General features: G+C 35.0%; 1 long non-coding RNA gene across 1 annotated transcript; it reads left to right on the top strand.

Moving 5' to 3' along the window:
* The first annotated feature begins 9,027 nt into the window (after positions 1-9,027).
* Positions 9,028-25,700, top strand: LOC107849902. Its single transcript, XR_001668323.2, has 3 exons — positions 9,028-9,208; positions 23,988-24,048; positions 25,367-25,700. It is a non-coding gene; the product is annotated as an uncharacterized LOC107849902 (long non-coding RNA).
* Positions 25,701-25,991: the final 291 nt, after the last annotated feature.

The raw sequence follows: 25,991 nt of genomic DNA, 5'->3' as shown, positions 1-25,991 counted from the left end.
TCTATGAAAGCATCACTGGTATACTTATGAATAAGAATAAATTACATTTATTATTTAATGTATTTGGATATATAGAGATGGTCCAAGTTTGGTCGGTTTCAAAGTTTGGTGTTGTGGTCAAAACATATCTAAAAAGATGTGAAATGTCAATTTTTACTTGTGAATCTAGAGATCCATCTGCGGCGGCTGGCAAACCAAAAGTATCAGTTTGAGTCATTCTAAGTAAATAACTAATTACAACTTTATAGGACTGTTGTGTGACATCAAATAGAATGGAGATATTTTTGAGTAGTTATGTTTGAACATGTTATTGAATAGTATGGAGCCCGTGGGGAAGTGTTTGAGTGATGCCAAGGTAGATAATGCTCAAATACAGAAAATGGTTTTTGTTAGCAGATTAACTAGAATTCCAATAATTCAGCAGCTCTTGAAGGACTGCTTCAATGAAAAGAAGATCAACGTGAGTATAAATCTGGATGATGATATGTCTTATGGTGCTCAATTTTATATGCAATCCTAATTGGTAAAGGAGATGAAAAGGTTCAAGAATTTCTAGTGGTAGATTTCACCCTAATAGATCTTATCTTTGAAACTATTAGCAGGATGATAATTATGTTAATTTTCAGAATGCTACAATTTTCCCCACATACTTGGGTCATTAGCTTGAAAATGATCTAGTTGAAGAGCTCATGTCACGACCTGATCCAGGGCCTGGCCGTGACGGGTATCTCAAGTCCATCATGGATCTAAGACAACCCACGTTACCTAATCTAACAGTACCAAATATACCTAGCAGCGGATGAATTTTGAACATATAACAAGATATGATATAAGAGCTTAAAAGACTCTAAGGTAAATAAATAATCCAATATCTAAAAACCAATACCGAAAAACCAATACCAAAGTCCACAGTAATCCACAAAGCCTTCTAATAGAAATCAAAATCAATAAACTTGAGACATGACCCTGACAATAGGAAAAACAACTCAAAAGCAAAGTCTATGATGTAAAGAAGCTATAACATGAAATAAAGCCTTCTAACATATGGAGGCTCACCACTTCAATCTGACTCACGAACTATCCCACGATCAACTAATTAATGTGTAGAAGAAGTAGAATTATTCCCAATTCCTGCATCGTGTGGGGATACAGAAGAAGTAGAATTATTCTCAATTCCTACATCGTGTGGGGATACAGAAGAAGTAGAATTATTCCCAATTCCTGCATCGTGTGGGGATACAACATACGTAAACGTTTAGTAGGTTGCACGCTAGCATGTAACTCAAGGATAAGGGAATAAAAATAATGTCATGATCAATAATTCAAAATCATTCCAAATTCAGTGTACATAATCGTATGCAAATATATATATATATGTATATATATATATCACATGCCGAGGTAGGGAATAAGTCTTATCATGAATTTTAAAACCTTAACCTCAATTGTGTAGCACAACTGTCATAATAGTACCCACAAGCTATATAGACCCTAGTTCTCAACCCCTAATTGAGCCCCAATCATGTAACCGCACGAACCGAAGAATAATCATATATATACTCCATGTAATCGAACCTCTGAATAATATACTATAGTGACTTAAGCACCCGATCATATGATGTGATATGGGGGTCTCGAACCTCCTTGGTCACAGGCAAGGGGATCCAAACCCTAGGCTATTTAGACCCCCATGGCGACAAACGTGGATTCCAGTGTTGGTCCTTTGGGAGTGCCACTTCCACATCCCATCCACATAACCCTCTTTTAATCCCAATTGAAACATTTAGCACACATTCCCAATTAATTAAAGCAATTATGTATTAAGATATTTCACTGGTATCATCATACCAACATCATTTGGAAGTTCATCATTATGCCATATCAACTACTTAGCGTACTGGGACTCTAACCCCTCATCCAAAAAGGACTTAAAAATAATTAGTCATTTAGGACTCAACCCCATTTAATCAATTGGGACTCAAACCCATTTAAGCAATTGGGACTCAAATCCATTTATGTTTTAATAGGCCTATTATGCCATGCAAATAGTTTCAAAGAGAGTTTAATATGCAATTTTTCACATTCAAAACCAATTTTACAATTTTAGGTTGAGGTTGTTACCAATTCAATTATCAATATTCACGAAAATTGAGAAATCACAATCCTAGATTATTAGCCATACTCATGCACCCCACAAGTTCAAAACTATTAGCAAAGCATAAACAATGCATTATGATTTATGGGAAAACAATTTAAGAACCAACCATGTCAAAACCCTCAACCCATGTCAAAAACCACATTTAATTTCACATCAATAATGATTTAAATATCATGCTTTAAGGAAAAAAAGTTTGAGGGTAGAGTCACATGCCTGAAATATTCACAATTATGGAGAAGAAACTTTGAATTGACCCCTTATACTTAACCTTGAGGAAATCCTAGTTGTCTTTGCTTAAGATAATTTGAGAGAGACTATGATATGTTTTTATTGTGTTATGGGTAAGAATGAGGTCTTAATAGTGTTTATAAGTCGTGGGTTATGTGTTGGGCAAGAGGGAAATGTCCAAAATACCTTAGTAAAAAGACTAAAAATTGGTTACCAGTTGTTACAGGTCTCATAATGACTCGTTAAGACTCATTGCGACTCATATCCATAAGTTGTAGTCAAGAAAATGTCAGCAGGAACACACTGTTGACCCTACAACTTGTACACTAAGGCTCATAATGAGACCTTACAACTCGTTATGAGTCTTTACAACTCGTGGCCTTAAGTCGTAATCAAGACAGTGACTCGTACAAATCTCACTGGACACCTTATGACTTGGGTACTATGACCCATAAAGACACCCTACGACTCGTAGGGTGAGTAGTGGTCAGGGCATTGAGCTCAAAGATCAAGAAATTTTTAGGGACAAAAAATCTGGGGTGTCACATTCTCCCTCCCTTAGGATCATTCATCCTCGAATGATGCAACAAAGTATCCCTTAGCATGATTTAATACAGAAACACACCTACTTTTACCTTTAACAAAGATAAAAAAACAAAGATATCAAGGAAATCACAATTTTCTTTAATAAAGTCAGAAAATAAAGATGTTAAGAATGACACATACCTTAAGCACAATTATCTAGAAGGATGAACAAGAACGCATATTTGAGCCTCATGTCCTTTATAGCCTCTCAAAACGTTTTCTTCATCCTAAATAAAGCATCAAGTAAACCATATGTATAACCATACTCCTCCACTATGCTTTAGCTATGAACATAACATTTCATGATTTCAATCTCCTAATTCCCCTGTGAAAGACATAGCTACGGAGGCCTAACTATAACTGGGCATTGTTCTATGTTAAAATCTAACTCAAAATTAGAAGTGCTAGCATAGGTTATAGGACCCTATACTTCATATACCTCAAAAAATACCACCCTGGCTTTACTTTCCATCATAAGGGTTTTACCATATCTCCCCTTCTAAATTATTTCATATAATGGAAATTCGTCCTACTCACCCATCTGTATCTTTGGCCTTAGCCCGAGTAGTCACCCTCAAAATTTTCATATTAGAGAATATCCACTCCCCTATATATAGAACTAATATACTCTCATAGCCACTACGACACTACCAAAAAGAGGGTCACTACACATCTAGAGCACAAGCATCAAGGATAAAAGGGTTACTTCTTAATTATGACCCATATTAGTCGTACTACTCAAGGTGAGACCAATGAAAAAAGATACGGTACCATAGGCACAAAATATTTCATGGTAACCATCTAAATCACAAACACAGGTTCACTATAGAATAAACGTAACATTGTATGAGTCATTCAGACCAGGCATAGTGAGAAATGCGGGTGCATATATTATAGGTCATATAGCATAAAGTTGATATTTATATATTCAAGAAGTCAGACAAGTTTTGTTGCTTGGAACTACTCCCTTTCATTCTAAGGACTAAGAATAGTCACGAGTTTGCATATACAGGGTGACTTTGGGCTTGCACATGACATAAAATGAATTGGTAGCAAATAGAATATATAGTTCTTTAGAACCAAGCATAAAGTGAGACATAAGTTTATGAACATAAGCTGCTTACAGAACTTAGACTTAAGTCATAGGCATAATTTGAATCCGCAAGACATTGGCAGAATGCCCTCCTACTCAAGATTGGAGGGAATCACTAAAATAGGAAAGATTTACCATGACTTCTCTGAAACTTTCCACCATGAGAAAATTTTAAGATTATCCTTAGTTCACCATCTCCCCCCAGTAATTATAATATGTAAACATTACCCACCAGAGATACTCATCTAACCCTTTGTTAGCCCCTATAGCTATCACCCTATGAATCATACCCTTATGATCATACACATCCACGCTAAGATATTTAATAACAAGGACTAGGTACACCTAGCATTTTCATACTTAAAATTTCATCTAACAAGATGCTAAATGAGGCTAGCCATAATCTTATAAAATTAATACTCTTACCCACCTAATGACTTAGCCCCAACTAATTGCTTCAACACTAAACTTCTAGTATGTATCACAATTACCCTCTCTACTATTTTATGAGTTATCAACCTAATCTCTTCTACACATCCCATCAAGCCTACCAATTTACTTCTATAAATATCGAATTGCTATCCTCGAGCCAATATCCCTTTCACCATAATCAACATCTAAGTTCAAACATAGTGGATAGCAACAGTCATTAACCACTAACAAAGTACCCCGCATAATATACCAGTCTACTTCCCAAAGAGGTCACCCTAAATTCCTTATTTAGCTGCCGATAATCAATACATAGCCGGAGGGAACCATCTTTCTTATGCCCTAAGAGAACAGGAGCATCCCACAGAGAATCACTAGGGCGAATAAAACCATTGTTAAGAAGATCTTTCAACTGCTCTGTAAGCTCTTACAGCTCAGCCGGAGCCATTCTATATGGAGGGATAGATATGGAACGGGTATTCGGGAGAAAGTCAATCCCAAAATCTATTTCCTTATCAAGAGTAACTCCAGGAAGATCATCAGAAAAAACCCCAAAGAATTTATTAACCATCAAATAGGTTGCAAAGAAGGACTCTTCGAGTTAGAATCTTTAAATCAGACTAAATACTAAGGACATCCCTTAGAAATCAATTTTCGAGCTCTGAGATATGATATGAACCACCCTTTAGGTGCTAAGGAACTTCCTTCCCATTTTATAAAAGGCTCATTAGGAAATTTAAAAGCGACCCTATGGGTCTGACAGTCTAAGAAGGCATAGTATGAATGCAACCAATTCATCCCTAAGATGACATCAAAATCAACCATGTTTATTCAATCAAATCCACCAAAGTTTCCCTACCACCAATGAATACCTCACAACCCTTACAGACTTTCTATCAACCACATAGTCACCCACTAGGGTAGAAATAGAAAAGGGATAGAAAATATACTCAGGATCATAACCAAAATAGATAGCCACAAATGGGGTCACATAAGAAAAAGTAGACCTCAGATCAAGTAGACAATGCACATCATGAGAAAAGAGTTGTAACATATTAGTAATAACTTCAGGAGATGCCTCAAACTCCTGGCGGGTAGCGAGAGTATAGAGATAGTTTCGACCCATGTCGATACAAGAAGTAGCACCCTTTGGTATGAGATATAATAAAGTGGAAACCAAAACCCTATTAGCCTCGTGAGCAACCCTAAAAGGACAATCCCATTGTAGAAGACCAATTTAATGACAACTGAAATACTGATTCCTCTCCTCTTAACAAAACCCATGATGCAACTCATTGTAAAATTAGCAAGAAGGATAGGATAGGACTAACTAGGCTTCTCTAGGCTGATATTGGGCACATTGTTCCTAGGACCTCCACCATTTTGAAAATAATGACCACTAGATGGCTTAGGGTAAGAAGCTCCATCCGATGGGTATGAACCTAAATTTTTTCCAACTCTTTTCCTTGGTGCACTGTATCCTATGTCTATCACTATTGTGATGGTCCCCCACCCTACTCTAAATATCTAAATTCCTTATTCTGCATCTCCCTTATCCTTTACTAATTCCTTCTCTCACCAATAAGACCAGACTGGCATGACAGAGAGATGACTATCTGGTTCAATAGATAAATAGAATGAAAGATCTCAATATTAGAAATGTATCCTTGGAGTGGTAGGGTATGAACATCATCATCTTAAGAAGCCCGAGAAGGACTGGTGGAACTCCATGAGGACAATCAGAAGTAGTGACCTAAGAGTAGGTTTGTTCCCTATAATCAAACTGAGTTCTATCCATATTATCCTCAAGTGGGACAAAGGAGTTTCTAAAGTATTAGATCTTTGAGGGGAATGGATTTAAAATAGGAACAACCGAAATCAGAGGAGATTCAGGACCTTAGACTCTATATCCTAAAAAGGAATAAAAAGAAAGGTAAATATTCCTAAATGCCTCATAGACTCTCCCTCATAAATGTGGCATATTACACATTCATAAAAGAGACTCTACTTGACACGACTTTATGGGCACCCAATTAACCATGAACCTAGGCTTTGATACCACTTTGTCACGACTGGAACCAGGGACTGGCCGTGATAGGTATCTCAAGTCTGTCGTGGATTGGAGACCACCCCCATTATCTAATCTAATAGTACAAAATATATCTAGCAGCGAATGAATTCTAAACATATAACAAGATAGGATTAAGAGATTAAAAGACTCCTAAGGTAAATCAATAATCCAATAACTAAAAACTAATATTGAGAATCAATACCCAAATCCACAGTAATTCACAAAGTCTTCTAATCAAAATAAAAATCAATAAAGTCGGGAATTGCCCCCAATGATAGCCAAAATAACTCAGAAGCAGAGTTTATAATGTAAAGAAGCCATAACATAAATAAATTCTCTTGAAGTATGGAAGCTCATGACTTTATTTTGACTCATGAACTATCCCACAATTAACTAATCATTGTGAAAGAGAAGTAGAAGTATGCCTAATTCTTTATCACGTGGGAATACAGTGTACATAGATGGTTAGCAGTTTGTGTGCTAGCATGTAACTCGAGGATATGGGAACGAAAATAATACCATGATCAATAATTCAAAATCAGTCCAAATTCAGCGTACATAATCGTATGCAAATACATATATATATATATATATATATATATATATATATATATCACATGTCGTGGTAGGGAATAAGGCCTAGTATGAACTTTACAACCTTAACCTGGATTGTGTAGCTCAACCATCATAATAATACCCCCACGAGATATATAGGCAGTTCTCACCCCTTGGTCGGGGCCCAGTGCATTTAGTCAGATGAACTAAAGAAAAATCATATATATATGCATAGGGGACTCGAATCTCCCAATTATTGAATAAGGGGGACTTGAACCTCCCTGGTCATAGGAAAGAGGATTTGAACCCCAGGTCATTTAGATCCCTACGCTAGCAATTACGGTTTCTAGTGTTGGTCCCTTGGGACCGCCACTTTCACGTCCCAGCTACACAACCCTCTTTTAAGTCCAATAAAAATATTTAGCACATATTCCAAATTAAGTGAACCTATTATGCATTAAGGCATCCCGTTAGTATTGTCACGTGCAAGATTATTATCATGCCATGTCAACTACTTAGCCTACTGGGACTCTAACCCATCAGCTAAAAAGGACTTCAAAATAATTAATCAGGGATTCAAACCCATTTAATCAATTAGGATAAAAACCCATTTAATTGATTGGGACTCAAATTTGTTTAATTAATTGGGACTCAAACCCATTTAATCAATTAGGAATTAAACCAATTTATGTTTCTGTAGGCCTCTTATGGTATGTAAATAGTTTCAAAGATAGTTTGATATGCATACTTTTCACATTCAAAACTAATTTCACAATATTGGGTTGAGGTTATTGCCAATTGTTAATATTAACAAAAATTAAGGGAATTATAACCCCCTAGTTTATTTGCCATAGTCATGCACCCCATAAGTTTAAAACCATTAATAAAGCATAAACAATGCATAATAATTCATGGGAAAACAATTTAAGAACCAACCATGTTAAAACCCTCAACCCATGTCAAAACCCATATTAAATTTTATATTAATAATCATTCAAATATTATGCTTTAAGGAAAATCAAGTTTAAGGGTAGAGTCTCATGCCTGAAGTATTCATAATTATGGATAAGAAACCTTGAATTGGCCCCTAGAAGCTCAACTTTGAGGAAACTCTAGCTTGTTTTTCTTGAGAGAATTTGAGAAGGAAGAGGATATATTTTGATTATGTTATGGGTGAGACTGAGGTCTCAATAGTGCTTATAGGTTATGGTTTATGTTTAGATCAAGAAGGAAATATCCAAAATACCCAAGTTTTTATGGGTCTCATATTGACTCGTTAAGACTCATTGTAACCCATCTTCATGAGTCATAGTCAATACAGTGTCACTAGGACCACACATTGTTGAACCTATGACTCATACATGAAGGCTCGTAATGAGACCCTATAACTCTTCATGAGTCTTTACGACTCATGGCCGTAAGTTATAATAAAAATAGTAACTCAGGTAAATCTCACCCTACACCTTATGGCTTGGGTCCTATTACCCGTAAAGACACCTTACAACTCATAAAATGAGTCATGATAAAGACAATAATCTCAAAGATCATGAAATTTTTAGGGACCAAAAATCTAGGGTGTTATAGCTCACTTGTTTGAATTACTATACTTGGAATTGGGAATTTTGTGGATTCGATTCAACATTTCATCCAAGCAAGGTTTAAAATATACCAATTTGAATGTATAATTAGTTTGGGTAATTATGTGGTGGTGTAATATAATTTTTCTATCACTACTAATGGACGACGGTATTTGGTTAGACCTTCAAAAATTTTGCGTAGATAAATGATCAAACAAAACAATATTGTTGTTGTCAAAGTCCTTGTTAGTTGTCTAACCTCCCTATAAATAAGTCTACATATAAGGATTACCAATTTCTTCAAACTAAATTTGTAGGTATTTATTTTGATCTTGAGGACAAAGATCATTTGAAGAAGGGGGTATGTTCTGATATCAATAATAGTCGATCAAATTTAGTTGTTTGGAATCAAAGTGAAGAATAGAAAACAAATAGAAATGTGTGAGATTGAGAACAAACGCCAAACTTACTCTAGTTTGAAGGAGGCGCAATGATCGTGATAATACCACATGGTAAGGTGGTTTTATATACACATCAGATAAGAATGTAGGAGTAAATGAAACTTGATAAATCAATTCCTCTCTTGTGTTCTTATTTTCCCTCCCAATTCTTTTTTCTCCTCATCTAAATCTAACTTTCTCTGCTCAACTTCTTCTTCTCCTGCAGATTGACTCATTTATAGAGTCCATTATCAATTTGTTTTCTTTTTATAGATAGGATTTTCTTGTCTATTTGAGTTCCATTATTTTATTTTTGATATATAACAAAGAATTCCCAAAAACTATTGCATTGCTTGTTTTAATTTTGCATTTTAATTTTCATCTCGATTGAGATCATAAAAATTAGTATCAAAGCCTTGGTTTTGTGACTTGTGCATAAAGATTAATGATGGAGGATAGAACTAGATTGAGAATAATGGATGTTTAACCTAATAGACAAGACAAAATTTTAGAGGAATTGACCACAAGTTGTAGAAAAATCAATCAAATAGAGGCATCTATTAGGGAAACACTAGAACAAATCTTAGAACAATAGGCCATAGAAAGAAGGTCAGTAAAAAGTAGCAAATTTGAACTATTATGAAATTGGGTGTTTTGTTCTCAACATTGATTGCAAGTTCACAATTTGTATCGAAAGTGATACTACATGTATAAGAAGCATAAAATGTTATGAATGTAGCATCGATTGCGAGTGTGACATATGTATTAGAAGTGATACATCCACAAAAAGTAAAGGTTCGAATTTTGATAAAATGGTGGTAAATCAACCTTTTTATTTTTATGTACTTAAAGGTCCTCAAGTAGAACTTGATTCTCTTGTCCTTGGGTGTGCTCAAGAATTTGATTTGTCTAGTGTGTGCTAAATAGTACTTGGATGGAATAAATGAAAGTTAAAACAACTAGAATTTCTTCCTATTTGTTTGATAAATTGTCTTAAAGGGATTATGTCCAAGTAGTACATATATTAATTAGAACTAAGAGTAAGTTCTCTCTTATATTAGTTGGAAATGGACTGGTTGTTCTAGTAGGGTTGAAGACTTTGAAGTTAGTTGGTCACACTAATTATGTTAGAAGACTATTTATGGATATGACAAGCATGTTTTATTTTCGTAGATCTTGTCATGACCCGATTCTACACCCTAGATGTAACATGGTGCTTAGAGCCACAAGTGACTCTGCGCTAATAAATGGTATAACATGAACGAAAAAACATTGAATATAAGGGATACTGCACAGAAGCTAAAATAGAAATAGGCTAATAAAAGAAGCTTGAACCAATTCTAATACTGAATATCAAAACTAGAAATGTCTAACCTAAAACATGAAGTTGAAATATTTAATAGTTTGTCTAAAATCCTCTACTAAATGATGAGTTACTGGGATAAGTCCATAGCTTACTCTAAATTGTCTGAAAGCTAGAAAGAAATGATGAAATAAATAAAGACTCTTGTCCTTGGGTAATGAGTACTCACCAATGTCAGATGCTGCAATGGGCATTAGAATATATCAATTGTGGGGCTAATGTTTCCATCCAAACTCATATCATGATGCAATATAGAGCAAGAAAAGGTATAAGATTAGTACTTTGAATTTACTGAGCATATGAGTTATGCAAGTATAAAATACTCTGATAAATATTAAAATGTTATACTGAGATATAAAACTAAACTAAAGTACAATGACCCTAAAATGTATATAAACACTGATATGAAATAATAATCTAAAGTGTCATTACTTTAAGCAAATATAACTGAACTAGTGTCATATAATATGTTGGGTCTGAGACTACGGAAGTTCTCATAAATGACATATACCATGTGAGAAACATGGAATCTAACCTAAAACTCAAGTTGAGAGGGTGTTCTATATCTTCTCAAGGGTAAGAACCATGACTGGCGTTAATTCACTCATGAGCCTAGCAAAGGATGTCACTCCCTAGGCAAGGATCCTTTTAACCTATGGTGGTAATTAATTTGGAAATTGGGTTATCTCAACCCATGTTCTCTCAAATGCTCATAATTATATCAAAAGGTGAGTAAAATACAGAAACTTGTATAATTCATTGTAGCTAAATATGACTAAAATCATGGAATTAGTTATATGAAATTTTAATATCTCTAAGAATCTTGATAAAAATGATATGTTAAATAACTATATGAAATTTATAATTTGATTGAATGTTTCACAGTAATTTTGTATGAATCTAGGATCGTGTAAGGATGTGTCATGGTTTCATGGCACTTTTGATGCTTAAAACAGGAAAATATGCAAGTGCTTAGGTCCATTTGGTTAGATATGATGTTTTTTTGTATTTATTTTGAAGGAAACTAGGTTTTGGAGCTTAAAAGAAGGAAAATAGTTAAAGTTTGCAAAAAGACCCCACTTACAAGTTTGCCTACTAGTCATAAGTGCAACTTACGGCCACTGTAAGTGGGATTGTAATTATTAGAGTATGCAAGTTCAGAGAACCTAAAACGTGAAGATTTTTCTTACACTGATGAAGGCCTACTTATGGTGAATAGGTGCCACTTACATCACCATAAATTCCAATGCAGTTTATGAACTCTTTATATTCACAAACATATATTGATTCTGAGATTTGAATTTCTATCTTGATATCCTTTATTCTTAATTATTTGGTTGATTATTAATTTGAGAAATTGGGTTTTGTTCTTAAATTATTGTGAGCTTCATCTTATGCTTTCTTTATTGAATTTCATGGATATTCTTGCAAAAATGATATACTAAATCACCTAACTAGTGTTGTGGGAACCTTGGATGAATAACAAAGTAGAGGAAGTGTGAGATTTTTCTAAATTAGTGTTTATGAATTTATTGTTATCTTCTTTGATTTGGATGCTTTCTTAACTACTTTAGAAGTTAAGAACATGCCTGGATTCGAGATCATATCCACAAGACAGTTGGTAATATATAGCTTATCATATTTTGCGTATAGAGCATTGAGTTAGTCGAACTGATCATGATAAGTCTACAAAGTTAGGAAGACAGGGGGAACATAGTCCTAGTATTCATCTTAGATTGATTTCAACTAAAGCTATCAAGACTTGTTGCTACTTTACTGTTTTCAAAACAAAACCCCTCATTTACTTTTCTTGTATTTTTCTGGATGTTTCAATAAATTTGTGAGAGATATTTGGACTATTCCCTGTGGGTTTGACCCCAACCTCTGTTGGGTTACTATATTTGACATCGACTATATTATAATTCTTGGAGGTGTATTTTTGGGCAATATTAAAATTTTAGTGTCATTATTGGGGAATACGATTATGGATTGTTTGACTGAGTTTGTTGAGGTTTTTGGATTTTAGTTTCCTAATCTTTTTAGGGCATACGCCGGTGTCTGTGAGCTACTAGGAGTCAAGGCAAGCTCTTAATCCCACTTGATCTAGATCTTGAAAGAACCATATGATAGAATCATAGAATATCAAAACATGATAATCTAATTGAATTGCCTCCCTACCTCCATATGGTGCTTAGGATACAGCTGTGTAAACCACTGCATAGTTGTTAGCAAAAGTAACTGTAGAGAGGTATAATAAGGTTGCACATCATGCAGCTCAAGAGGAAAGGTAGAGACAGGAAGTTGATTATCGAGCAAAACTCGACAGAGCTAGAAGAAATAGAGCTCACGCAATCTAGCTTATTAGTACTTGCCACTATATGATTACCTAGAGAATGACCTAGGACTTGTTAAGCTTATTGAAACATGAGTTATCATTCCTCTTGAGTTGCCTCAAGTGGTAAAGTTTGATGTCATGAGTGCTATGATCTAGTTGCTCAATGAATAGGGAGTGTTTGCCAGTTTGCTGAATAATGACGTAAACATGAATATCATGAATTTTGTTGGGATCTACACTTTGTATAGTATACCTGGGGTGAGTTAGGAAGCTTTGAGACTCAGGTTTTCATTCTCTCTAATTGGTAAAGTTACATTATGGTTAGGGGAACCACCTCATGGGTCCATTATTAATTGGAATCAATTGCATAAATACTTCTTAGACCAATTCTTTCCTCCTTCCAAAATTCTAAAATTAAAGAAAGAGAACATTAATTTCAAGCAATTGCAATTTGAACTACTGTATGAGGCATGGTTTAGATTTGAGAAGAAGTTGATAATGGTGCCTAATCATAAAATTTTAGGGAAAATTTTACTTGAAATTTGCTATAAAGACTTGATTACCTATGCCAAAGTTGTTGCGAATACTATTATGGGTGGAGCTTTTATGAGCCTACAATGGGAGGTAGCATCGAAAATCTTAGATTGGATCTCATTTACCAGCTGAGGGTGGCATATTCAGGAGGAAGAAAGATACATTGGCACCTATACTATTGGGTCTTCCAGTAAGCAAATAACCATAGATGATACTGTGCTTCAAGACGTTGTACAGAAGAGGATGGAGATTTGGTTACTGAATAAGCAATTTCCAACTATGAATTCTAAAAAATTAAATATTGTGGGTGCATAAGGTAAAGCACCGAGATTGATTCTGAATTTGGATAAGAGGCAAAGTATCTAGATAAAGGGTTGGAGAGTTTTCAAGCCAAGTTCCAAGGGTCTACTCAAGACATTTTGAACTCGAGGCAAGGAAAATAAGGTCGGAACAATTGTAGGGAAAGATATAGGGATTGGATTAGAGATATAGATGGTGACTAGAGGCGTAAAGATAATTATAAAGAGAAGAGTGATGCATATGTTCCACAAGCGTACCGTGATACTGATTCAAGGATTGAGGCATGGCTTACTATTATGGCTAAGGGTTCTGAAGATCAGGAGAATTTTCTTAAGGCGATTAAGGCAGACATTTCATGTTTGACCTAGAAATGGAATCTCATGCTACTGCAATCAAGCTACTTGAGTAGTAATTTGGTTAAATATTGGTGACCTTGAATCAGCATCAATCGAGCACTCTTTCAAGTAATATTATGCAAAATTTGAAAAATAATAGTCACTGCTTAAATATCACCACTCAGAGTGGTAAGGCTACTATTTATCCCCATATGCATATAGTTGACAGGGTTCAGTATGATGTTGTTAATGCTAATAATGCACCCAAAGTGGAACCTAAAAAGTTGGTGACTAGTGGTGAGTCATCAAAAAAATGATGGGTATTGATAAAAGAGTTGAGAAGGATAAAAGAAATGAGAAGGAAGTCGATCCTGTAGTGAAGACCATTCCATGACCTCGCCCTCATTTTCATCAAGTATTGAAATATAAAAAGGAAGAAAGAAGTATAAGAAGTTTTTTGTTGTACTGAAGGAGTTGAGTGTGAACATTCTTCTTCTTGAAGCTCTTGAGCAAATTCCTAGCTATGCAAAATTTATGAAGGATTTGGTGACAAAGAAGTGAACTTTCATCTATAAGGATATTGGTAGTTTGAATCATTATAGTACGAATCTTGATCACTAGTGCAAAATAATGGTGACCCCGATGCCTTCACAATTCTTTGTACGATTAGGTCATCTCTATTTGCCAGAGCTTTGTGTGACATAGGTGCAAGCATTAACTTGATGCCACTGGCAGTGTTCAAATAGTTGGGATTAAGATCTCCCAAACCAATGATGAGGTGGTTATTGATGGTAGATTGTATGGTGAAAAAGCTCGTAGGCATATCATTTGATGTTTTGGTAAAAGTGGATAGCTTTATCTTTTCTGCCGACTTTGTTATCTTGGATTGTGTAGTTGATTTTGAGATATCCATAATATTAGGGAGATCATTTTTATCTATGGGTGTAGTATGGATGGATATGGAAAGAGGTAAGCTTAAGTTCAAGAAGAATGATGAGGAAGTCACGTTCAATATTTGTAGAACCATAAAGCAGCCGACTAACATTAGGGTGGTTTCAGTAATAAATTGTGTTGATGATCCTATAGGCCAACCCTTTGGCTACCTTGATGAAGTCTAAGTAATCAAGGTACCTACGTCGTGCTGTGATGTTAAATTGGGTGCTGCTTAACAGGCAACCAAGGTATCTTATTATTTTTGCGTTTGTGATAATTCGTGTTAGTGTGATCAACGTCAAATCTACGCACCTAAGGTGCCACAGGAATGTTCCTAACTCTCTTGCTTTGTAGTTTCCCAATGTATTGGGGACAATGTATGTCTATTAGATAAGGGTGGGGCTACTTGTGGGTTTAGATGTCCTCTTGGGGTTTTTATTGTCATATTTCTTTTCCTCTGAGTCTGTTCTTAGTAAAGCCAACATGTTTAGGTTGTTTTGTGTTTTGTGTCGAATATGTGTTAAGTTTTGTTTATGTTTAACAGGAAAAAATAACAAACCTAAGGGAAGTTGATGTATTCTGATTGTTATCAAATGTTTTGAGAAAAGTGATACATTTTTTTGGACTGTGTGATGTGTTTATATGTGTGATCACTATGAATCTTGTTATGGCATTAAGACCTTGATAACGCTTAACTTACACCTCAAATTAGTGTAAGGCGGCCGTCGTCAATATATTTACCCAACTTCGGAGTCGGGGTCGAATCCACAGGGAACAGTATGAGTGGCGATTAAACTAGTTTGAAACTAAAGCTACAAGTTAAATTTAAACAATCGATATAAAAAAATAAAATGGGGGTTTAAGGTTACAGAGAGTTAATTGTCACTTTCAATATTTTGGTGCTTGAAATCAGTCTAAATGTGAAACCAGACCTATGTTCACCAAGGGTTTTGGGGAATTGACAGATACTAGGTAATGCTAGAGATTCTCGGAATAAGTAGAACATCGGAATATCCCTGACGATTATACTATCTGACTTATCTCTCGACCTCACCAAACAATTTATTATATAATTCTCTCGAACTTAGATAACTTATCTATTTCCAATAGGATGTTATCTCAGGTAGATTAATCTAGTTACGACATTAATCATTAAACAGAAGGTTGGTAGCTTCCGTGTCCTTGTTGATAATTCACGTCCTCTAGTCTATTTCTCCGTAAGAAGCAAATAAAACCTAAGGCATAATCTAATGTTTTCAACCACTAGATTTTAGTTAAAACAATAGAATTTCAAGATGTTTTACTACTCTTTGAATCCGTTAAACACCTAGTATCATATCAAACCCTTATCCATAGATCCCATAACTCCAGCTAATGAAATTGGCTCATGATTTGATGAACGAAATAACAAGTTGAATTCATGATTATAATGATAAACTTACGAATGGATAGAAAACAACAAGTAGTTCCTCCGATTTAATCACAAGGTAGAAACCCCAAAAATAGTTGATACAAAAACACAAGAATATTTTATGAAAGAAAGCAAAAATATGTGTCTCTCTTCTTAGAGTTGATGTCTGATAGATGAATTATGAATGAATCAAAAACCCTAAAAGATGTTATTTATACTAAAGCCTAATTAAGGAAATAAAATAACAAAATTAATAAAAAATTTTGGAATAGATGACACCCAGTCTGACGTCGTATCAAGAAGTTGACGCCCTATCACGGATAACGTCAGAGAGGCTTCAATTGCCTTCAGGTTCTATCTTAGGCTGACGATGTGGATGACGTCGCGTCAGGGATCTAATGGTATATCACCAACGTCATCAGATATCTTCTTCCCATGCTAACTTTCTGCTTAAGGCTGACGTTATTCTTGATGCCTTATCACGACTCTGATACCACGCCACCGGCTTCGTCAGAACTACTCCTCAAATTGCAACTCCCTGGTTAAGGCTGATGCCAATGCTGATAGTCTATCACGAAGATGAAGACGTATCACAGAGGTCATCAGCCATGTTTTCTTCTATTTTGCTCAGATTTTCAACTCTTTTGCTCCATTATTGTTTATTCTTATTTCTTCAGCCTTTTTCTGCAATATCATGAGCAAACACATCAAAACAAAAGAGTTGCTTTAGAATTCACAATTATTTTGAGCTAAAAAGCATTAAATATGTTAGCTTTTGGTCACACATTAACACCCTCAACTTAAAACAATTGCTTGTCCTCAAGCAACTACATAACACCATATTACGATGCTTAACCAAGAGACACATAAGATAGCTATCATAGTTGATTATCAAGTTTAGCTCAAAACTCATGCCACTCTCTACGTTCAATCACTTATAAATACAATTGTGCATATCCATGAAGATTAACAATGTAACCCAAAGGAATCAAGATATGGCATCAATTCAGTAACAATAACCATGCATATGTACAAGTTATACTACCCAAACAAGTAAACAGCTAGCAATGCAACCGATGTGCCCTTACAACAAAGAAGTCCCTCCTTATTCATATATGAACTCAAGCATGTCAATGCGGGGACGGTCAAGAGACACTCACTATCAGAAAGAAATTCCAATCAATGTATGTCAAATACCATATGCTTGCCCTTATTTTCATTACCAAGGTGTCCAGACAGATAAGTTAGGATCACTATAGGTCTTTTCTTCGGCTTGTAACGTAGGCTAAGGGCTGGTATGATATTTAATGGCATTTAGAGTTTCTAAGACTCCTTAGCACTACCTTAACTTTTGGGGCCTCACTTATTAACCTTTCTCTCAATTCTTCTCTTCTATTGATCACACACATTGAGGATAGGTGTAGTTCTTCTTTTTTTTTAACAACTATTCTTTTCTTATTCTTTTTTCACAGCACCCTACTTTTTATTCTTTTTCTTTTATTCTACCATTCCTCATACTCAGTTTACATCACGCACCCTTATGATAGCCACTCTCAACTTAGGTTGTTTACCTAAGTCAAGGTGCACAGTGTCTAAGGAGGACCAGGTCCAAAATAGGTTCATTATGATCAAAACAGGAAGGTGATAGGTGTCATAGAAAGAAATGGTCAATTCAGGCTTAAAATAGGGATCAAGAGATATCATGCATACATGGAAGGTCATTTAGGCAAAAAAAAAGTAACTTAAAAATAAAAATGGCCTATGATCCTTTCCTAACCCCTATCTTTAAACCAAGGTAAGACTAACCGGGCAAGTTCTAGATTCAACACACACAGGGAATTGAGTAACACCTCACACACGCATGGCACAATAGTACATCATAAGCTACTACCCATTCGGTTCATGTAATTGTTAGCAGTGATTATCATGTCCCTATTACCAATGCCATAAAAAGATTCACAGTAGCCACATATAAATGCATATCACATAGTTAAAAACAGACCAACGGAGAGGTGTTTATAAGTCTTAAAAATCAACAAAAATATGTCAACTGCTCTAGATACTTATTTTTGTCCAGTTAAACACAACACATCACAAAACAAACATAATACGCCTAAATATGCCTGCTCTACTAGGAACAAGACTCTAGGGAAAAGAGGCACGACAACAAAAACCCCAGGAGGACATCAACACCCACAAGTAGCCTCACCCTCAACTTAAAATCATGCAATGTCACCATTGCATCAACCAAACCGAGAGAGTTAGAAATATAACTGTGACACCATGGGTGCAGAGATCTGATGTCAACATATAATACGAATACAAACAACAAAATACCTTGGGTTGCCTTCTAAGAAGCACCTAATTTAGTGTCGTGGCACCACTCAGTTGTATTGACTACTCAGACTTCATCAAGATACCTTGTGTATAATTATTTATATCTCCACTTGGAGGATTTAAAATGTCGACCCAACTTTTGATTGATACATCTTCGAGGCGCATTGGACAAACATACGAATACAATGACACTTCCTTCATTCGCCACTTTGATGACTTGAATCTCTTACCCAACTTCATATCAAATTTTTGGATAGTCTCTTTGAGTATTGATGAGAACATCAATAATCCATTTGATACATATTGAATTTTTCCTTTACTGAACTTTAAGTAGAGGGTTCCATTTTTCTCTTTTTTAATGCCAAACTCTAAAATATAAGGATTATGTTCCTCATTCTCTAAACACCTCAGTTGCTTGGGTAGGTGGACTTCCATATTATCCACCAAGCACAATGTTGAAAAATGGTTCGAATAAGGTCTTCTCATTAATTTCGGAGTTTCTTCCTTCTAGGCATCCTCACCCCAAATTGGGCTAGAGTCTTTAGAAGAGATTTGTTTGGTTTCTTTCTTTTCCTCTAGCATCATTTCCTCAAACTTGGCATCATTCATCGTGGCTAGTTCGGTTGGTTGGGAAATCATCGAGGGTTTCTCAACATCAAGCACAACATTGATATAGGACTCTTCTTCCTCATCTTCACACTTGTCCATTATGTTAAATGATTCAACATACAAGATATCATCCAAACATAATGTGGAAAAGTGCTATAAATGCTTGACCGCTATATCCATATCCTTAATTATTCTTTTTTTCTCGTTAATTTCCCTTATATCTTGATGCAAATCATATATGATATCATTTGTTATGTCCACACAATCCAATATTAGTTGGAGCATAGCTTCAATGCCACTCTTTTTGGTGCTTCATTCTCCTTGTGCTTGACTATAAGACCTGTTATACTCATAAAAAGAACTAGAACTTGGGTTAGCGCAATAAGGGGGGGGGAATTTGGGAAATCACTCCAATTTCCATCTTGACCACCATATAAAGAACAATTATACTCCCTATAGGATGGAGATGGTGCACACATCTCTCTTCGAGGAGCATATCTACAATCTTGCCAAAAGTGGGGTCCATCACAATATGTACATGGATCATCCAGATAAGATTTCCCACCATCAAACTTACATTCATTCCTTGATGCCAAAGTAAGAAATAAACAAAAATAAAGAAAATCTACCTAACACAAGAAACAAAGGAAATCACAAACAAATATTTACAAGTTTGAATTCAAGCAAATAAGATAGAATTTCAAACTAACTCAATACGCCAAATTATTCCCCGGCAACGGCGCTATTTTTGATAACGCTCAACTTACACCTAAAATTAGTGTAATATGGTCGTCATCAATATATTTACCCAATTTTGGAGTCGGGGTCGAATCCACAGGGAACAATGTGAGTGGCCATTAAACTAGTTTGAAACTAAAGCTACAAGTTAAATTTAAACAATCGATATAAAAAGATAAAATGAGGGTTTAAGGTTCACAAAGAGTTAATCGTCACTTTTAATATTTTAGTGTTTGAAATCAGTCTAAATAGAAAACCAGAGCTATGTTCACCAAGGGTTTCGGGAATTGACAAATACTAGGTAATGATAGAGATTCTCAAAATAAGTAGAACAGCAGAATATCCTGACGATTATACTATCTTATTTATCTCTCGACCTCACCAAACAATTTATTATATAATTCTCTCGAACTTAGATAACTTATCTATTTCCAATAGGATGTTATCTCAGGTAGATTAATCCAGTTACGGCATTAATCATTAAATAGAAGGTTGGTAGCTTTCGAATCCCTGTTGATAATTCACGTCCTTTAGTCTATTTCTCTATTAGAAGTAAATAAAACCTAAGACATAATCTAATGTTTGCAACCACTAGATTTTAGCTAAAACAATAGAATTTCAAGATGTTTTACTACTCTTTGAATTTGTTAAACACCTAGTATCATATCAAACCCTAATCCATAGATCCCATAACTCCGGCTAATGAAATTAACCGCTCATGATTTGATGAACAAAATAACAAGTTGAATTCATGATTATAATGATAAACTTATGAATGAATAGAAAATAACAAGTAGTTCCTCTGATTTAATCACAAGGTAGAAACCCCAAAAATAGTTGATACGAAAACACAAGAATATTTTATGAAAGAGAGCAAAAATATGTGTCTCTCTTCTTAGAGTTGATGTCTGATAGATGAATTATGAATGAATCAAAAACCCTAAAAGATTCTATTTATACTAAAGCCTAATTAAGAAAATAAAATAATAAAATTAATAAAATTATTCGGAATAGGTGACACCCAGTCTGACGCCGCCGTCAAGAAGTTGATGCCTTATCACGGATGGCATCAGAGAGGCTTCAGTTGCCTTCAGGTTCTATCTTAGGCTGATGATGTGGATGATGTCGCGTCAGGGATCTGATGGCATATCACCAACTTTGTCAGATATCTTCTTCCCATGCTAACTTTCTACTTAAGGCTGACTCCATTCTTGATGCCTTATCACAACTTTGATGCCATATCACCGGCCTCGTTAGAACTGCTCCTCAAACTGTAACTCCCTAGTTAAGGTTGACGCTAATGTTGATAGGCTATCACGAGGATGATGACTTATCACGGAGGTCATCAGCCATGTTTTCTTCTATTTTGCTCATATTTTTAATTCTTTTACTCCATTATTATTTATTCTCATTTCTTTAGCCTTTTTATACAATATCATGAGCAAACACATCAAAACAACAAGAGTGTCTTCAAAATTCACAATTATTTTAAGCTAAAAAGCATTAAATGTGTTAGGTTTTGCTCACACATCAGACCTAGGGATAAAATAATCATATCTAGCATTTACATGAACTGAATAGGTAGTAGTTGGTAACATAACCCTATACTATATATGTGTGAGATTTCTTACCTAGTTTCCTTTGTGAATTTAATTCGTAACTTGCTTGGGTAGTCTTTCCTAGGTTGTAGGGTAGTCGATAAGTAAAAGATCGTAGAATGTTCTTGATTTAGTTCACTCTTAGCCTAAATGACTATCTAAATATGAAAAGTATCTCTTGATCCTCGTTTTGAGTATTCATAGTCCTATTGTAACACCCCACACTTTTGACCTAAAGTTAAACCATATTTCCTATGCCTATGGACCCGAACTATAATACCCCATACTATTTTTAGCTTAATTCAACTTTTAGTTGTATGCTTAAAGGGCTTAAGGCTCAAAATTTTCACTAAGTGTTGGGGCCTTAATCATCTTCAAGACCCCTAAACTTTGAGAAATTTTATTTTAACCTTCCTGACCTCGAGATGATAGTTCTTAAGTTAATTCATGTTCAGAGATGTAAAAAGTATGCCTCGAGGGAGTTTTGGATTTTTTGGACAAGGTTTGGGTCATGTTTGGATCACAAATCCATCAAGTCAGCGCGATAGGGCCGTGTCACGATGACATTTCCTTTGGCATGTATATCGCATTGCGGTGAAGGTGTTTTCATCTAATTCTTGATTTATTATTTGTATGTATGTGTCATGATCTTTATCATAGTGTGTGAAGTGCTTATTAGGTGAAAAATGTTGAGCTATGAGCCTTTGATTCATTAAAAGTTTGGTATTCAATTCTACAAGGGTCAACTTTTAACATGTATAACTTTTGATATATGTGGAATTTTTAATCTCAAGACCCATCAAATTGTAGATAATTGAGTTATCTTTCTAACGATACTAATTTCGCCTTAATCCTTACCCGACCAAAAAGTTATGATCATTTTTGTCAGAATCAGTAAGCTACCGCGATAAGACCGCATCGCGGTGAGCTTGAAAAATGCAGTTACGAGTTTAAAATTATCTGAGGGGCAATTATGTCTTTTCCCCTTAATACAATTCATAAATCCATGACTTAAATCACCAACTAGGGCATTATTTGCCTATCTTCTCTCATTTTTCTCTCAAGCAAACCCTATCTCTTCCCAAGAATAAGAACCCAATCGTCCTAAGTTCAAGATTCTCAAGAAAGGTGTTAAGACTAGGGTTTCATTCTTCAAACTAAGCACTTAAGGCATGTGGGACTATCTTAAACTCCATGGGCATAAGTTTTATTATTTTTATCAAATCTAAAGATATATAATCATGTTTAAAGAGGGTTTTTGATATTATTTTGCATAGTATCATGGTTTTGTTTTGATGAAAGTAAATGTTTGTCTTGAACCCCTTTCATACAATTGAATTGTTACCACGTATATATATGTATTTTTTTAGTTTGTAAAGTTTGATTGAGAGCATGAATAACAAAACTCCCTTTCTCATTATGATATTCTTTGATCTCAAATGTTATGGGTTGTTCCAATGCATGATTTTAAAAGAAAAACTTGGGAATTAGTACCTTACAAATATTCATGAATTGATACAATTTATGACATGTCGATGGGGTTTTTTTATTATTTAAATCATTCATTATACTAATTGAGGGATTGTATGAGTCTTAAAGTAAATGCAAGCATGAGATGGCCACCATATGTTTGTAATATTGAGAAGAGAATGATTTGTGAAAACTCATTTGGTAACCTATAGAAAGACTCTCTCTCACATGATGTTTAAAGTTTTGGGTGGTCATTAACATGGTGCTAAATAAGAAAGGGCTACAGATATATTGTGCTAAGAATTGAGTGACTTGCAAGTCCGAATATGACAATACCCTATGTTGATATGCCCTAAAAAATAGCACTGAATTCTTGTAAGCATGAATTTTGATGTTTAAAGAACTAAAATGGGCTTAAAGAGAGCCAGACGGTTACTCGAACAAGGCTCAAGTTCAAATAACTCACAGCCTGAAATCATAATTTGCTGATACAGGACTTATGATATGTTATCCTACATGGGAAGATAATTAGGACATGTCACTAGGGGGGATTCCTACGGTATGCTTACATGGGGGTATTATAAATTTCATGAACTCCAATCCTTGCGACAAACTTGGATTGGGGGCTTGGCCATCGAGTTAAGGGAGGATTTCATATAGCCTATGGGATTGTAGAAATGTAGGGTGTACCATCTAGCTCAGAAGTAAAATAAAGAGTGAGTCATGATTTCCAAGAATTTTTTTGAAGTTCATTAAAGTATGCCCATATGTTTTCACTTATCTTATGTTCATGGTTTTAAGAAATTCTCTCACCTATGTTGTAAAAAGTAAGCTATTTTGGATTATTTTATATATCAGTACATTGTGTATTGACCCCTTATATTTCAGGTTTTGAGGCCCAGTCTCGTGACCCCGCTAATTAGTAGATCATGCCAAACGTTTGGATTTGGTGCGTCTCCCTTATTTCAGAATGCCTTTATTCATGTGTTAATTTCAGTTTATTTTAGTTCATGGTTTGACCAAGGGCCTTGTCCCAGTTTTCAGACAGTTTCAGTTAGTAAAGTTTCATAGACTGGTTATAGATAGATACAGATTTTCTTATAGGCTTGTGTCCCGTATTGTCTAGTTGAAATAATAAAACTACCATGTTTCCATTTTAGTTCCACATTATTACAATTGATGAGTTATGCTTATGATTACAAGCTAAGGGGTCTCTCGGGCCTTCATGGTTTGAGATGTTCGTCGCAGTCAGGGCCTCGGTTTGGGTTATGATATCTATTTTCTTATTTTTTCCTTTCACCTTCCTAATTTAGTTACAATGAACCTATTTTAGACCTAGTCCCTCTTTGGACATTGTGCAGCTCATCTCAGAAAAATCACCTAAGCTGAGGGTGGCGTAATTAAAATTTGGGTATGAAGAAGGGTTTGAAAAAAAGAGAAAAAGAAATTAAGGTTGGGTGTGGTAAAAATAAAAAAATTTGAAAAAGATAAAACAATATATATACATATAAAGGAAACCACACCCAATCTAAATAAGAAATAAAAGAGAAAAGAGGAGAAACAAAAGAACAGTTTCAGTTAAGAAGTGGACCCTAAACATAATTATAGTGCCAAGGAGGCTTAGACACTAAAGTCCTGAATATACCATACCAGTCCCCAAGCCTACATTACAAGGCGAATAAAGTCCTATAGTGTTACTAGTCTGAATATCCAAAAAAACTAAGGTAAAGAAAATAAGGGCAAGCCTATGGTATTCAATGTGCATTTATTGGATCTTCTTTTGTAAGTGTGAGTGTCTTGTTATCATCCCTGCATTGACATGCATAAATATACAATGAGAATATGACTTCTTTATTATGAGGGTATATAAGTTGTGTTGCTAGTTGTTTATCTGTTCTGGTTGTGTAATTTGTACATATGCTTGGTTGGTTAGTTGTTGCTAATATAATGCCATAGGTTGATTCCTTTGTGTTGCATTGTTGGGCTACATAGATACATATAATTGGTTTTGAAAATTTAAAAATAGGAGGGGTGATATGTTTTGAGATAAAATTTAGTTGACTTCCGTAGGTACTTTAGGTTTCTCTTGATTAAGCATTGTAGTGTTTTTTTGTTAGTTTTTATTGCTTGAGGACATGCAAATATTCTAAGTTGAGGGTGTTGATATGTCATGGTTTAATTGCACTTTCGATGCTTAAACCAGGAAAATATTCTAGTACATAGGTTTGTTTTGTTAGATATGATGTGTTTTTGTGTTTATTTTGTAGGAAACTAGGTTTGGAGCCTAAAAGAAGAAAAAAGAGTTGAAGCTTGAAAAAATATCCCACTTACAAAACCACTTATTGGCTTGAAGTACTACTTATGACCACCGTAAGTGGGCTCCTAAGTATCAGAGTATGTAATGTTAAAGTACCTGAAAGTGAAGATTGTTCTACATAGACAAAGGGCTAGTTACGGAGTGTAGTTACCATTTACTCCACCATAAGTACCAATGTAGTTTACGCATTCTTTACATTCACAAATATATATTTATAGTAAGATTCGAATTTTGATATTGGAAGTCTCTGTTCTTGATTATTTAGTTGATTATTAATTTGAGAATTTGGGTTTTGTTCTTAAATTATTGTGAGCTTCATCTTCAGCTTTCATTATTGAATTCCATGGATATTCTTGCAATCATGCGAGGCTAAAACAAACAACTAGGGTTGTGGGAACCCTGGTGAAATAACAAAGTAAATAAAGTGTGAGACTCTTCTAATTCAGTGTTTATGCACTTATTGTGATCTTATTCGATTATATGCTTTCTTAACTACTTCAGAAGCTAATAACTTGCCAACATTTGAGATTATCTTCACAAAAAAGGTCAAGATTAGGAAAAGAAGATTAAGATAG

Source organism: Capsicum annuum, chromosome 12, assembly GCF_002878395.1.
Source record: "Capsicum annuum cultivar UCD-10X-F1 chromosome 12, UCD10Xv1.1, whole genome shotgun sequence".
Lineage (NCBI taxonomy): Eukaryota > Viridiplantae > Streptophyta > Magnoliopsida > Solanales > Solanaceae > Capsicum > Capsicum annuum.
The sequence above is the reverse complement of the archived record's forward strand: the minus strand, read 5'-3'. Positions and strand labels throughout refer to the sequence as shown.